This window comes from Myiozetetes cayanensis, unplaced genomic scaffold (genome assembly GCF_022539395.1).
Source record: "Myiozetetes cayanensis isolate MyiCay16 unplaced genomic scaffold, myiCay2020 scf7, whole genome shotgun sequence".
Classification (NCBI taxonomy): domain Eukaryota; kingdom Metazoa; phylum Chordata; class Aves; order Passeriformes; family Tyrannidae; genus Myiozetetes; species Myiozetetes cayanensis.
The window spans coordinates 38,299,869-38,314,751 of record NW_026087964.1 but is presented as its reverse complement, the minus strand read 5'-3'; positions in this window follow the sequence as shown (position 1 = coordinate 38,314,751).

The following is a 14,883-nucleotide window of genomic DNA, read 5'->3' as shown; positions in this document are numbered from 1 at the left end:
CCCACCCTCTGCTTCTGAGATCTTGACTATTGGGCAAAGCTGTGGTTGGACTGAATTGCGAAGCAGTGTGTGATGTAATAGATCTAAAGCCAAAGAGAGACTCTGGTGCTGCAGGGATGCATGGCACAGTTCTTGCTGTCAGAGGGACCTGCTGATATGGACAGTGGGATTCAGAGACTTGTGAGTTGCTTAAAATATACAGAATGCTTGTGAAAATATCGTTTTGAGGAGGTTTGTACTCTGTATCCAGGAATAAGAGAAAACACAACAGGTTTTGGGATTAGACAGTAGAAGGCTGAGGAACAGGGATACATTGTTTTTCAGTCTTTGTTTGAGAAGATACAGAAGGGGGCACAATGAGGGGAGGAGAATGTAATTTTTTGCTAAATGGATTTTGCACTGTAGTTACTAGAGCCTAGAGGTTTGACAAGTCAAGTGGCATACCTTTTTTTTTTTTTTTTTTTTTTCCCCAATTCTTCTCTGGTAAAAAAAAAAAATCATATTTACTTATTTTGAATTCTGGAGAATCAATAAGTTTTTAAATGCTTGTACTCCTCTTATTTTACTTTTAGGCTTGTGTAGGAATCTCGAACTGGACACACTGTGCCTTGTTTACTGCTACTCATTCTACATGTGTTAGAATCCTTAGTCTTTGATTTTTTGCATCTCTCGAGTGAGAATCCTACATTCATGGGGTTTTGTTTTAGGAATCTCCTGATCTTTCAAACATGCCAAATGGTATTTGACAACCACCCCCCCACACCACCACATTTTCTCCTGAATGTCTTTCATCTTCAGGGATATACTCAGCCCTAACTGGGTAAATAGTGCTCTCCAGATGGAAAGGGAAAGGCAGTCAACCTCACATACCTCTTTAAAGCTCATACAGTTCAAATAGTTTCTGTAAAACTGTTCCCAGTAGCATTTCTCAGGAAGATGCACTCATGTCTGTGAGTCCATGAAATCTGAGCAAACATGTATGACATGTATACTGCATACTGTACTGGGTTATCTGCCAAAAGCAAAATTTGGTAGGTGTATTTGAGGTGAAGTATCCCCTTAAACTGTGTGAGTTGCTAAAAATCCATCTGTCTAACTTGTCTACATACATGTATTTTGATTCCTTCTAGCAAGGGAGTGTTTAACATAAGTTGTTTTAGAGACCTATGCCTCCACTGAAATATTTTCAAGTTTTCTGTCCAAGGGAGCTATTTCATGTACTAATATATGTGATTGTCACACAACTCATCTTATGGATTAGTGAGAAAGGAACATTTTAAGGTATGATCTTTATAATAGGATTTAATTGGAAGCCTTCTCTTCAAATAGACCAGGATCAATCCACTATTATAACAACAGCTGTTGGGCAGCTGGATTGCTGTATTTATTTTTTAAATTTTTTTCTTGTAGTGTTACATTTTGAAAAACTGACCTAGAACAGAAATTTAAAAAATTTTTTTCTATGAAAGACACTTTTAATGGAGGAGTCCTACAGGAGGCTTTAATTTCTTGAACATGTAAGGGAGTGCAGAAATTGTTTTTCACTCTGATTCACAAAACAATGAATAACAACATACTCTTCCATGACAGACCATTCCAAAGGACACAGTGCAATATGCTTTCCTGACTTCTTCCTATACCTTTTTCTCTCAATCTGGAATTTTTCTGAACTCCAAAGTTCCATTTTTAATTATGGTAAAGAAAAAACCATGAAACATGAATTTGTGAATCTAGAATTCCTGATTACAACTGGAATGACACAAGGCAACTCTTTTAGATCATGTGAGTAGGTAGTTCAATAACATATTTCCACAAAGGACTGGTATGGAGAAAGACAGTGTGTAAGAAATTGAAGCCAGATCCTGTAAGCCTGTTGGATCAGCACAAATGAATTCTATTTTTCTTGTTGTATTAATTGAAATGTAGATACTATGAAAGAACCAGGATTTTGCATGAAAGAACATGTTCCTGTCAATTAACTTTAGAGAGTTAAATTTAGAGAAAAAATGAGGGAGTTCATATTCACCTCGTGTTTTCAATATTTCAGTCTTGAGAAATGTTTGTCTGGGCTTTTGCTGTCAGTTTTGACCTGAGTGGTTTAGAGACTTGCATGTCCAAGACTGCAGAGAAATTTTTTAACCTTAAATAATTATATAAGAAAATAACTATTATTTTTTGCACTTCTCTGAGTTTTTTAGAACTATACTAAAACCATCTATATAAACACATTCCAGAATGAAGGATCCAATGCAGAAATTCAGCAATGATTAAATTATAACATTCTGGAAAGTAGTGTTTGTAATGGAAATGCTGATACAACATTAACAATAAAAGTGTATGTAGTCATAATGAAGAGTTTGATAATGGGTCTGATAATGAGTTATGGACTTCTTTGTGCAGTAGAAGTGATGGCATGACTAATTTATTTAACTTTTGTAACTGTAGATTAGCACATACATTTATTCAGCTGTCAAAATTCACTTACAATTTTTTTAGCTTTCTATTCCAAGATTATAATGGACTTGCTAATGGGGTATTGACTACTGTTTCTTATCGTCTGTCTTGTGGAAAGGTGATTATTACTGTTCACTAAATATTTCCCAGTTTTCAACACATTCACATAAAATTTCTTTTACTAGGAATTCATTCCATTTGCACTTGAAGATAGCCCCAGCAACAGCTAGTGTCTAATAAAGTTATTTTTTGTATAGTATAAAATTGCACTTTCAGGGATTCATCAGAACTTAGAATTTTTTCCTGAATTTGAGATTTATCAACCATATGCACATCTTCAGACTTGAAATTTGGGTGCTATCAGTTCAGTTGATAAGGAAAATCTAATATTAAATTTATTTAAAAAAAGTGATGGTGGAATGTCTCATTAAAATTAACTGTTGCTGAGAAACTCTTGAGAAGAAAGAGTGAAAGTAATATATTACACAATATAGTTCTCTATTTGGATTCCTACATTCTTATAACAAAAGCCAGGAACTACGTAATGGCTCCAAGGACAGGAATTTTCCAAGCATTTGGTTCTACCAGATGTAGTGCAAGAAGGGGAAAATGCAAGAACAATCCATTTCCCCACGTTTTCAGTAGGTCCCTGGGATAGTATCTGCTTTTATTAGAGCTCGTAGTGCCTTCTTCTCCCTGAACAGTCCCAAAAATTTTGAGAAACTACTCAAATATATGTGTTTGTTTGAATCACCAATGTTTAAAGTCAAGCTGTACCTTAGAAAGTGACACCTAGAAATGAACTGAAGCTCCCTCTTGAGTCAAAACATTCATTCCTTAGAATTGTACTGTTTTCCTGAATTCATGTGCATAAAATCCCCTCTTCGATTGTCAAAGAGGGGCTAAGCAAAGAGATGCAATTCTTTTATAATATTTTTAGATCCTCATAGACATATTGATTTATACTGGGAGAACATGTTTGAAAGCTTTAACAGTCCAATTCATATTCTGTTTAAGCTGTTCTTTAACTTTTGATGGGCAGCTTTCAAAAGTGCTCTAAAAGAAAGGATGAGAATACAGTAGAGTGTACAGCATTAAAAGTTTCAGTTATAGAGAGAATTAGTTCAGTGTTCAGAAATTTTCCAGATTTCTAGAGGGGATGTAGAACCTGTGACCAAACCAAAGGAAACTCTCTGTCATGCAAGTTGAAAGTTAGCTTTATTTGTGATCCTTCACTAAAAATCATTCCCACTTGCTGACCTCAGTCCCCGTGGCAATCTGTGAGAACTCAAAGTTAAGAGCTAAAAGCTTTGTGCCTACAGTTTAAACATGAACATTCAACTCCAAGATACTCTCTGTAGTGACTTTTACTTTGTTACTGTGCTCATGCTCTGAGTTTTCTCCACAGTGAACTTACTAAATGGGTATATTCTTTTTCTTTTCTTTTCTATGTAGGGATTGTCTGAGACTGTGGTGTAGTCATCTGCATCTGTGGTAAGCTTATAAAGATTTTTTTTTTCTCTTCTTAAACAATTTCTTTCAAGTTAAAACATAGTGAAAGGAATTGTGATGTGCAAAAGATAGTTCCTTATGTTTAATCAACTGTATTCAAATAATTCTAGTCAGTACTGAGAAACAGACTGAACAGTTGTTACCATGTACTTTTACCCAAGAAACATTGAAAGATATTAAGATCTGTGTTCAAATCTTACCATATTAGTAGACACTTATGTTGTCACTTTCTGATTGCCTCTCATTATGAACCCATATAACAAACATATCTAACATGGGAATACAAAATCTGCAGGCACAGACATTTACAGACAGTAAGAACAAACAAAATTTGCCATATGCTGAAAAGTTTTTCAAATACATTATTTAGAATTGAGTCATTGATTTTTTGTAACAGGCCATTGTGCCCACAAGTTTGTGGTAACTGGGAAAACGAAATAGGAAGTATCAAATGAACTAAATCTACACTTGGACACATTTTTTTTTAAAGCCACACCAGTATAATGTGTCATTTCACCTACACTATGTAGATCAAAGATATTGATATATATTTGATCATTTATTCTCCTGTGAGCAAAAGTCATCAGGATACCACTTTGAAATTCATAACTTTCTACTCTCTAAAAAGATCTTATTTCAGAACTCTAATTTGCCCCCTCCATGTAAAATGATTGTCATAGCTGATTGTAATACTGTCATTTGACCTCCTAAGGTCAGTCAGTCAGTGGGGTGGTGTCTTATTTGACTTCAGAGATGGCGAGATTTTAGAGCACCCAAGTTTTCTATTATTAGTTTGAAATTTTTATCTTTAATTGTACACTTGAAAAAAAAAAAGTGAGGGATTCTCAGGCATTAATTGTAAGCTGTGTGGTCCCATATAATCATACATGTCTTATGGGAACCAAAAGGAACAGCCTTTGGAAAGGAGCACAGTGAGAAAGCTGCTTTGAAGACAGAGGTTTTTTTACCTTATCTTGCAGCTCTGGAGTGGGTTCCTAACAGGGGAAACCCCTGCAAAGCATGAACTATGTGGTGATTTCTGGTTACACCATGCATTATTCCCCTAAGATTTACAATTCTTACGGCAGTAGACTTTACTGCTGTTACAAGGAGCAAGTTAATCCATATAACTTGTTTTGCTGCATATTATATACATCACCTGGGAGCCCCTGGTGGTCTAGTGGTTAAGGATGCGGCGCTGTCCCCGGGCAGATGGAGCTCGTTAACCCTGTAAAGGCAACCCATCTACCTCCTGAGGACCTCGCTGCCACCATCCAAGCTCGCTTGGCCCCGGCAGATGAACCTTAGGATTAAAGGGTGGGCTCAGTTCCGCGCACACTGTGTCTCACCTAAAAAATCCAATGCGCAGGCTGGAAGGTGTAAAGACCTTCCCCGGATCTTCGCTCGCGAAGACTGGCCATTATATTATTATATACATCACCTACATCCCAACATATCTCACCATGCAGAACTGTCTAAGCATGAGGCAGTCTAAAAAAAAAGTGGAAATAATTCGAGATTGTCCTTGCCTGCTCTTGCCATTTAGAAGCTTTTTATTCAACGCCTCCTAAATTTGCTTTCTTTCTTGATTGACTCTTAAGAGCAAATGATGCAGTAGAGCAGCAGAGGCAACAGAAAACTTATTACAAACCTGGTCCTTAGGGACTGAAGATAGAGGTTTGAGTTTATGGAAATAACTGAAAATGCTCTGCAAATGTTCCATGGACTGTAATACATTACTCCATTACTTCAGTGCTTTTACAGTGCAAACAGATTTTTAAATTCCTCTTATGTTCCATGAGAGAAAGAAAATTATCATTCCATTTACATTCTAGCAAAGGGGAAAATACAAGGAAGGCTCAATAATGCCTTGCATTTGCTCCTAACAAAAAATAATGTAGTTGGCTCATTGGAATGTTAACAAAAACGATTATCACAGTTGTCATTTTTAATAGGAACAATATCCAGGTCTTTGATCTGTGGCACGACATAGAAAATATTGTTGTATTACTCTGCTGGAAAAATTAATAATGCATGTTATGGCACAGCATGTAATACTACAGAAAGAAATTATTTTGAGAACCATTTTAGTTATCTACTTAAATTGTTGTGCTTCGTAGTTTGATGATACAATTTTGGCCATGGTTTTCTCCTGTGCATTGTTACCAGAAAGAGTTAAATCTTATTTGCTTTGTTGCTTGCATTCATCTCTGTCTCTACTAACCTGATTTTCACAAGCACTAAAAATTTATGCTGTCTCTGGATGGAGCACTCCTTTCTGCACGTCTGCTAACTTGTACCTGCATCCACCGTGATACATGAAGACAACAGACCACTTCTGCAGTGCAAAGAGCAGGACTCCATGGTATACTTGAGGCAAGTATATCACATAAGGCCCAGACAAATCTGCTTTTTAAAATGGTGTTCACAGTCCCTCTGGAACTCCGGAGCAAACAGATATTGGAGTGTTTTATTTGCACAAAGCACACTGAGTACCCAGAGAGGATGAGCCAGGAATTTCTTCTGAGATATTCTGAATTATTTTATATAAACATAAATATATGCTTTCTCATAAACTTTATTCTATCCTCTGTCTAGTATAGCATTTTTTCATCACAGTATATTATTCTGCAAACATTGGGGGAAAATTGTGCACTATCAAGGGAGAGATATGTTCCTTGAAGATGGTCAGATCTTTTTAGCTTCCATTCTTTGTGAAAAAGAGCAGGAATAAAACCAATTCTGTAGACCAGATTACTTCCCAAGCCCCATATACAGCCAAGAGTTTTAGACAAGCTTTCTCTGCTTCAGAGGAAAATGTTTATACCAACACCTAGTCCGTCATTTCTACTCCATTGTTTTGTCTGAAACTTCACACAGAAGGGCCTCTGTGGGGCATAGGAATGTTTGGTTTACAGATAAAAATATGTTTGAGATTAGAGAAAGTGCAGCATAATGTGTGATCTGGGAACACCTTTTAGACTGATTTATAAGCAATCTCATTTCTGTAGGCACGTGTCTCCTGTGTATCAGAGGTCTGAGGAACATAAGTTGTACCAAATCCTGAGAGGCTCTGTTTGGAAAATCTCAGCCTGTTCCCATGGACCATCTGGCTAAGGAGTGAAGGTTTTTTAAAGCTTTCAAAAATTTGGTTTATTATGGTATACTTTTAAAATTATTGTGGTAAGACGATGAAAGTATCTGGAGGGTTTTATCAAAGAAATTATTATGTATGCATTGTCAGTTCTATGATGGGAGAGTAAATCCAACCTGGGCAGATCAAGTTGTACTGGAGTCTGACTTAGCACTAATTTCAAAGGAGATCATCCAAGACTGCCATCAGGGCAGGCATAATCAAAATATTGCCATAACAGAGAAGTGCCACAGAGTCTGTGGAATATTTGCAAAGCATTTCTCAGTTATTTTTCATTAAACCAAACCTCCTTTCAAATCCCCGAATACCAGTATTTCTGTAATCTTGTGTTACCACTGCTGCTCTCCTGCTCTCAAAATCTGTATAGTACAGCTTCATGACTGACAAGTGCAAAAGAAAGATGCCAGAGGCATATTTCTTTCTGCTGAAAGAACGAATTTGTGCTTCCACATTAGAACTGTCAGCCATGAGCTGTTAGCAGGATGCGAAAGAACCAGGTACTGCACTACTGCGTGTAGCCTGCTCCTTTACAATACTGATGAAACAGATCATCCAGGCATTTAAGCACTCACACTGACTTCCAGCTACCGAGGAAAGCAACTGTAAATCTCTAGATAGATAACTATATTGGTCATAAATCACAATATATGACCAAAATTTCCCAACATATGTAAGCCGTTAAAACTCATCTAAATTAAATAAGTATGAGAAGTTGTTAATTGGCCACCTAAGAAGCTTATTTAGATCAACCATGCATAGAAACACTTTGCAACTTAGAAAAGAGCCAAAATGTATGAAGTTGAATTTCTCCAGGGCTTATGGTTTTATATTTTCTATATTTTGTATTTTTGGAACTAAGTGGAATACTGTGAACAAGAACAAATCCTACCTACCTACTTTATTGTAAGTATCACTGAAGACTTGAGTTCTAGCCCAGTATCATCACACATCTAGAATAATTTAAGTGCTTGCAAACCTTGAGGGATCAGTCTTGTAACCTGGCCTAGAGTACATGTGTTTTGGATCTCCTGCTTCCTGTAAAGAAGTAAAAGAAAAGTGCCCGTGGTCAAGAAATGTGCCATAGAGATCAAAAAGAGAAATATGTGACAAAATTAAACTTAGAATATACACATCCAGTTTGCTGGTAACCCAACAAAACAGGTAGGCAGAACCCTGATCAGAATATTCCGAGCATTTTATCTGTGACAAAAATCTAGATACAATTATCTTGATGTTTTTTACCCCTAATAATGTCAATGCTAGTTTCTGCATTCTGCTAGTCCTGCAGCAGAGAAAGTACAGCCCCATAATTTTCTTTCAGTGTCCAGTTCCACCTGAATGTTCTCCGTTATGTCCAGTGTTCTACCACTAAGCTGCTTGCTGCCGCATGCAGGGGAGAAGGTTATTTTGAGACTTTGCATATATGCTGCAGATGTCTTTCAGCTTAGGCAGCTATATAACGTGTCTACTCTTCGCTATGGTAAGAAAAATCACATAAAGAAAATACCAACCACTTTGGCAAAAAGTTGGTCTTACAGAGAACCACAAGCAGCCATAGTAACAACAGAGCCAGAGACCTGCTTTTGAGACAAGATGCTCTTCAGTTATGCATAATGACAAAAAACTTTAGGTAAATACATTAAAGTTTAGTCAGTAGCATCCTGCATTTGAAAGCCTCACTGGGCCCCTTGCTGGTAAGTTTTTTGTCATGCAGCATAGGTTAACAGCAAGGCAGCTAACGGAGAATGAGCAGCTGTCACAGTAGTTTCCAGGCTCCGCCCTCAGGAAACATATGAGAGCTGCATTTTCTAGGAACTTCTTCTGATAGCTTGGTGCTGCCAGTGAAAGTTAAGTGCTGGAAGTAAAGAGATAAAAAGAGAAACTCCTATCACCACAAGTGTTGTCACCAGGCACAAACACTGGCACCAGGGCCTAGGAAGGTGCTGAGACTTCTATCCTTGAGATGTCCAAGGGCAAGACTTGATTGGACATGCATGTAAGCAACTTGGTCCTACTAATTCTAGTTTGAGTAAGGGATTGACTATTTGACCTCCAAACATCCTTTCCAACCTAAATTATACTATGATTCTAAGATCTTCCAAACTGATTACTGATAACCTAACACTTAAAATATGTTGCATAAGCCCCACTGTTTTGTCTGGCACCTAACCTATTTATGAGGCCTTAAAAAAATGAAGACAAAACCTCTACTTTACTATAGGAGATTTTTTTTTGAAAAAGATTACTCTAATGACTATGAGAAAATGTGTTTGTCTAGAATTACTCTGTTGCTATTGAGTACTAACAAGGTCTTTATCTGACCAGAGATCTGCCCTTTTGTGTTTTACAGTACCTGAAGTAGTTGTGCATCTAATGTTACTGAGTTCAGTAGCACACAAAATTGATACTCCTGGCATTACATGAGTTAGAGTGAGGGAATGTTGTTGCTCTTTTTATTTCAATTGTTAGAGAAAGCTGTATTAAGGAATATAGAAGAGTGTATGGGGTTTTAATACTGTATTTTATTGATGTTTCATACGGTAAAGAAAAGTCTGATAACTAAACAGAATTTATAGAATTAGAAATGTAGCAAGCAGTCTTTTCTCATTCTCACTTTTTTGTTCTATATACATGGCTCTGAGAGACTTCAGGCCAGCCTAATACATTACTCACTGAAGAATCTTTCCAACAAATAAATTCAATAATGAAGTAGTTGGAAGCCCTGTATATTCACATTCGTAAATGGGAAAAGTATCCACAAAGGCATGTTATTATTGATTTTGCAATAAGCTGCACTAATTAACTAACTAACAGGCCAGCTGGAAGTCAAAAGGGATTTTTTTTTTTTTTTTGTGCACAGGTTGAGAGAAGCAACATTACCAGAGGAAGTACTGGAATTTTTTTTTATTTCAAAGGCATGTGCTGTGAAAATAAATGAGTCCAAAGCAACTGTGTAGTACGGTTTTCCAAAAAAGGCAACAAATAAGCTGAACCTCTACAAAGAATCTTTTCTCTGCAGAAAGGTATGTGTTTCTACCTGACTTGTTTAAATTAATTTTCTTTTCTGGGAATGCCATCCATTATTTTGACATGCTTTATGGTGAGTAAAAATCCTTGATTGCAGCTGCATACCAAAAGAAGGAGTTCTGCTACTTTTTACAAAAAAAAAAAAAATCTTCAGAAATGTCAGAGGCCATTTAAATGTCATTGCTTGAGAAAGTACTTTGAGAATGCTCCAAAATGAGCTTTTTTGCAGATTTCAACTCAACTCTTGGAAAAAAAAATATCTGTCTATCCATGTTGGATTCACTTCTATACAGGTTTCCTTGTATGCAAATAAGAAATATATTAGACATGCTCAAAACCAGGGAGCTCGGACAAGTCAGAACATTTGAACATTTCTCACAGAGAGAAATTCACAGGTTACTTCACAAGTAAGATTAATTGGACTTATTTCAGTTTGGCTGCTTTCTCACAGATAGAAAAATAGCATACAAAGATTGCTGGTACTTTGTTTGATTCTTTTCTACTGAAATTTCTATTATAAAACTCTAGTACTCTGAAGCCCAAATGCTAAACCTCCATTACCTTATAAGTGTATGGCTTACAAGGCATTTTAGAAAAGTAACAGAAAGGTACTGGTTTGTTTTGTAGCGTGGTATGTATTTATATATCATTCTGAAGACCTCAACAACATTTCAAATATTTCTTTGTTAATATTTAGGTATTTCTGTTCATAAATTTTGAGGTAAGATGTCAGAGACACCATGGTCATCTTGTTCTGACTTCCTTTACCACAGAAGCTATAGAACTTCTGTGAATGATACTTGACTGGAAGATCCACAGTGATCAGTAGTCACTGCTCCTAGAAAAATACCTTCAAGTCTTGAGTCTCATTTTCATTGATAAAAAAAGCTTATTAAGTTATCCCAAAGGCTAATTGCACTCTTTGTTATAAAAAGAACAAATTTTTTTTTAAATTAAATTTATTAAGTTTTAATCCAGAACTTGTTCAGATTTCATTATATCTTAATTTGAGAAACAGATGAGATAGATTCTTAAATCTAGTTTCTTTGTCTTTTATATCTAGGTTGTATGCTTCTTTGCAATGAACTAATTAGAAGTAGCTTTTAAAATTCTCTACGACTCAAAGATTATGATTACTTGATTGGTTTTTGGGGTTCATCTTTTTTTTACAATTTATTGTTATTCTTCCTGAAATGTGAAGGTCATACCTGGAAATAGTGCTCTAATCCAGCACGTTATACAAAGACATAATGTAACCTTTCTTCTACTACCATGACCTACAAGATAGAGGGAGAAGATAGAGGGAGCAAATATTCCCAGGATGCAAACTGTGTGTGCCTCAGTCCTGCAGGTTCACTGTATGATGTGATATCTGCAGAAGTGGAGAGTTGTGCCTAATAAAACCACTCACTGTTTTTCAGAAAATTCACTTATATTCAGGAACCAGTGTCAGTGGACATTTAGAAATTCCCTGCCTCGAAGAAAATTTTGATGAAACATCCAAAATGTCCTGAATCTCCTGAAGCTCCCAAGAAAAGGTGAGAGCAACAATTATAGCCAAGCTGCAGATCCTAAGGAAACTGTGGACATCCTAGTAGCACAGTGCAGAGACCCTCCAAACTAGCTGGGTGTATGTGCTTCAAGGCAACTGCATGAGTTGTAGTCTCAACCCAAATCAAGAAAATGCTGTGTGGAGGGGTAGCTGATCTGCTACCAGTGCCATGTACTGAAACGATGCTGCACTTCCAGAACAGGGGCATTCACCTCCAGTCACAGTTCTGGCAGCGATGTCACAGTAGTGGTTGCCTGTGGGTTTTTTTTTGTTTGGTTTGGGGTTTCTTTTGTTTGTTTGTTTGTGGTTTTTAATTTCTTAAATTTTATTTAAAATTTAAGTATTATACCCACATCCTGTAATATGTCATAGGATGCAACTCATATATATAGGATGTAATTCATATGTAATCATATATAATCCACATGATAGTGAACTGAATAAGAAAGTGAACTGAATAATCCAATAGTCTTTAAAACTGTGAGTTGATTTTCTGAATAAGCATAATTTATGGACCTCAAAGTTTCCTACCATCCCTCTTATTGCACCTCAAAATGAAGCTAAAACTTGCATGAACGCAAAAAGAATTACAGCTCATAGATTGAGACACCGACTGCACAGCTAATAACACACACTAATGAATTCAATCTGATCAAAAATTGTTTCTAAGTGTGCTTATATTTTACTGTGTTGAAACAGTTTTAGAGGGTAAGGGTGTCTGTTGCTGTGCTAGACTAATTACTCATCGCATAGCAACCAACAAACTTCTGACTGATGATGATGATCTATGTGTTATACTTCTGTTGCTTTATTTTGGCTGGTGATTTTAATTTTTACATCTACACTTTGCTTTCATTTGGCCATACTCCAGATGCTGTGAAATCTGGTTATACTTTTCAGCTGCATGATAGAGCAATATGAAATGTATATCAGGAGTTAAATACGAAGAAAAACATTATTGCCTGCACCATATTGCCTGCTTTTACTCTTATCATTATTGCAAACTCTGTTGGCTTTCTGGTTTGAGGATGAGAGGGTAATAAGAAGCAAGTGTTGACTATTGCCTACTAAAATCTCCTATGCTGAAATCCTGACAATATGCACTGAAAGTGATATAATTGACAATGAAGGAAAAAGGAAAATATGCATTCTCTGCCAGAAGTTAATGGAATTTGTCCTCTTTCCTTTGCACTACATAGTTCCTAGTTTCCTCCCTTTTTCCCCAGGAGGTATGAATACCTGCTAAGGGACACTGCTTTGAAGGTATTACCTGTTTTCACCTGGTCACCTAAAAAGCTTCGGGAATTGCAGGTGGAATGTATTTTAACACTGCTCAAGCTGCTGTTTTGACAGAACTTTCTGATTCCTCTTGGTCAAGCCAGTATTGTTTCCATGTATATCAGTTAATGCATGAGATGAGCAGACTGTAACACTGTCCTTTATCATTGCTTCGAATAGATTTTCTTTTCACATGTTACCACCATGCTGTGTGGTCTTCGTGTTGTGCAAAGGTGTGGAATGCTGTCATGCATTTCTTCACAGCTTGTTTCTTTTTAGTAGATTTCTTCTTTATGAACTCTATTGTAGGTTTTATTAATCCTAATATTTGATCTTCATGAATTCATCTGGAAAACATTAAGAAAAGAATGAAAATAAGCAGAGCTATCCAACTTATCAGGTTTATAGTAATTTTCTTTTTCAGAAAGGACTTAAACTTTCAGCTAATTTTCTCAAACCTTTTTTGTTTGTTTTTTTTTTTAATAGAAATTTATAGCCATGAATGTTATCTTTCCATGGGAAAATTTGCATGATAGCACTGGAGTTTCATTTGGTTGAGTTTACAATTTTTTATGATTCTGCTGACCAGGCAATAGATATACCTTCTTCTTAGATATGTTTCAGAGGTATTTAATGCCACAGAAGTGTCAACTACAATTTTTTTTCCTCCAATTTAGAAGTGTTATCACTGCGTTTTGATTTCTTCATGCATATAAGCTCAAAACCACCCAGTAGTGTCTTTGAGTAATTAAAGCAGACCTTCTAAGGATAAAGTGAAAACATGGCAAGTTCTTTTAGGACAAGAATACTGTGAATTGTCAAAGTGGATCTTGCAGTCTTTTAGTTAAACTAGTTGTGATTCTAATAGTTATATTGTGTTAAAATCCCACTTTATATTGGTTTTAGTCTTCTGATAATAGGGATACTAAAGATACTAAGACTTGCTGGACTGGAGATTGAACCAGATACCTGTTTGCATGATGCCTAGTTCTCACAACATTCACCATATATATTTTTTAACAGAAAGGTGAAATAAAACACTGACCTTACCTCCAGTTGTATCAAATCTGGGACAATTCAGGTAGTTTCCTTACCTGCTATCCTTCCTTTCACAGGCAAAGTTTATACTTGTTCTCATTCCATACTAGATAAGAGCAATGGTAAAAGCTGTGAATTTTTTTAGTCATTATTGTTTCAGTATGTCAAATAAAGATTCACAGACCTGCTGAGTTGATGATAGAATGACAGATGATTCATTAATGCTCCTAATAATATATAACTTGTCATATTTAGTTTTGAAAGTTCAGCCAGTTTTGGTCTGTCTTTTTGCCTTCCTGACAATGTCAGCTCTGATATACTTTCGCATTCCCATGTCACTTTTCATTTCGTTATTCAGCTTGGAAGTAATTTATAATTTAAAAACCCCAAAACATTATTGATTCACTGACTTATTGATCTGTTCACCAAAAAGTTCAAATGAAGCCATCATCCTACTGATCTCTTTGCATTTGCTGCTTACTTTGCTTCCATTTTACCAGTCTGGATACTGCAGAGTTTTGTTTTTAAGAGGTGTGAAAAGAACTGGATTTGCAAATTGTAAGCATGCTGTGATTCCCTATGCTTTTCCAAGACTTCTCATTTAAGCATTTAAGATTTTTCTCCTCTCCAGGATAGCTGTGTTGGCAGAGATGGTTGATTTTGTACAACTGATTTAGTATCAAAGCCCTCCTAGGGATTAGTATCACACTACCTCAGTATGGCTGTTCATCTCCTCTGTAGAAACAATTTACATTTCCCTTTTATATTTGCAAGGTTTACAAAGATGTTTTTCTTGTTTTTGTTGGTAGAAAGATAATGAGGTAAATATTTTTATGTATTCCCTAACAAGGTAAAAAAAGACTTTTTT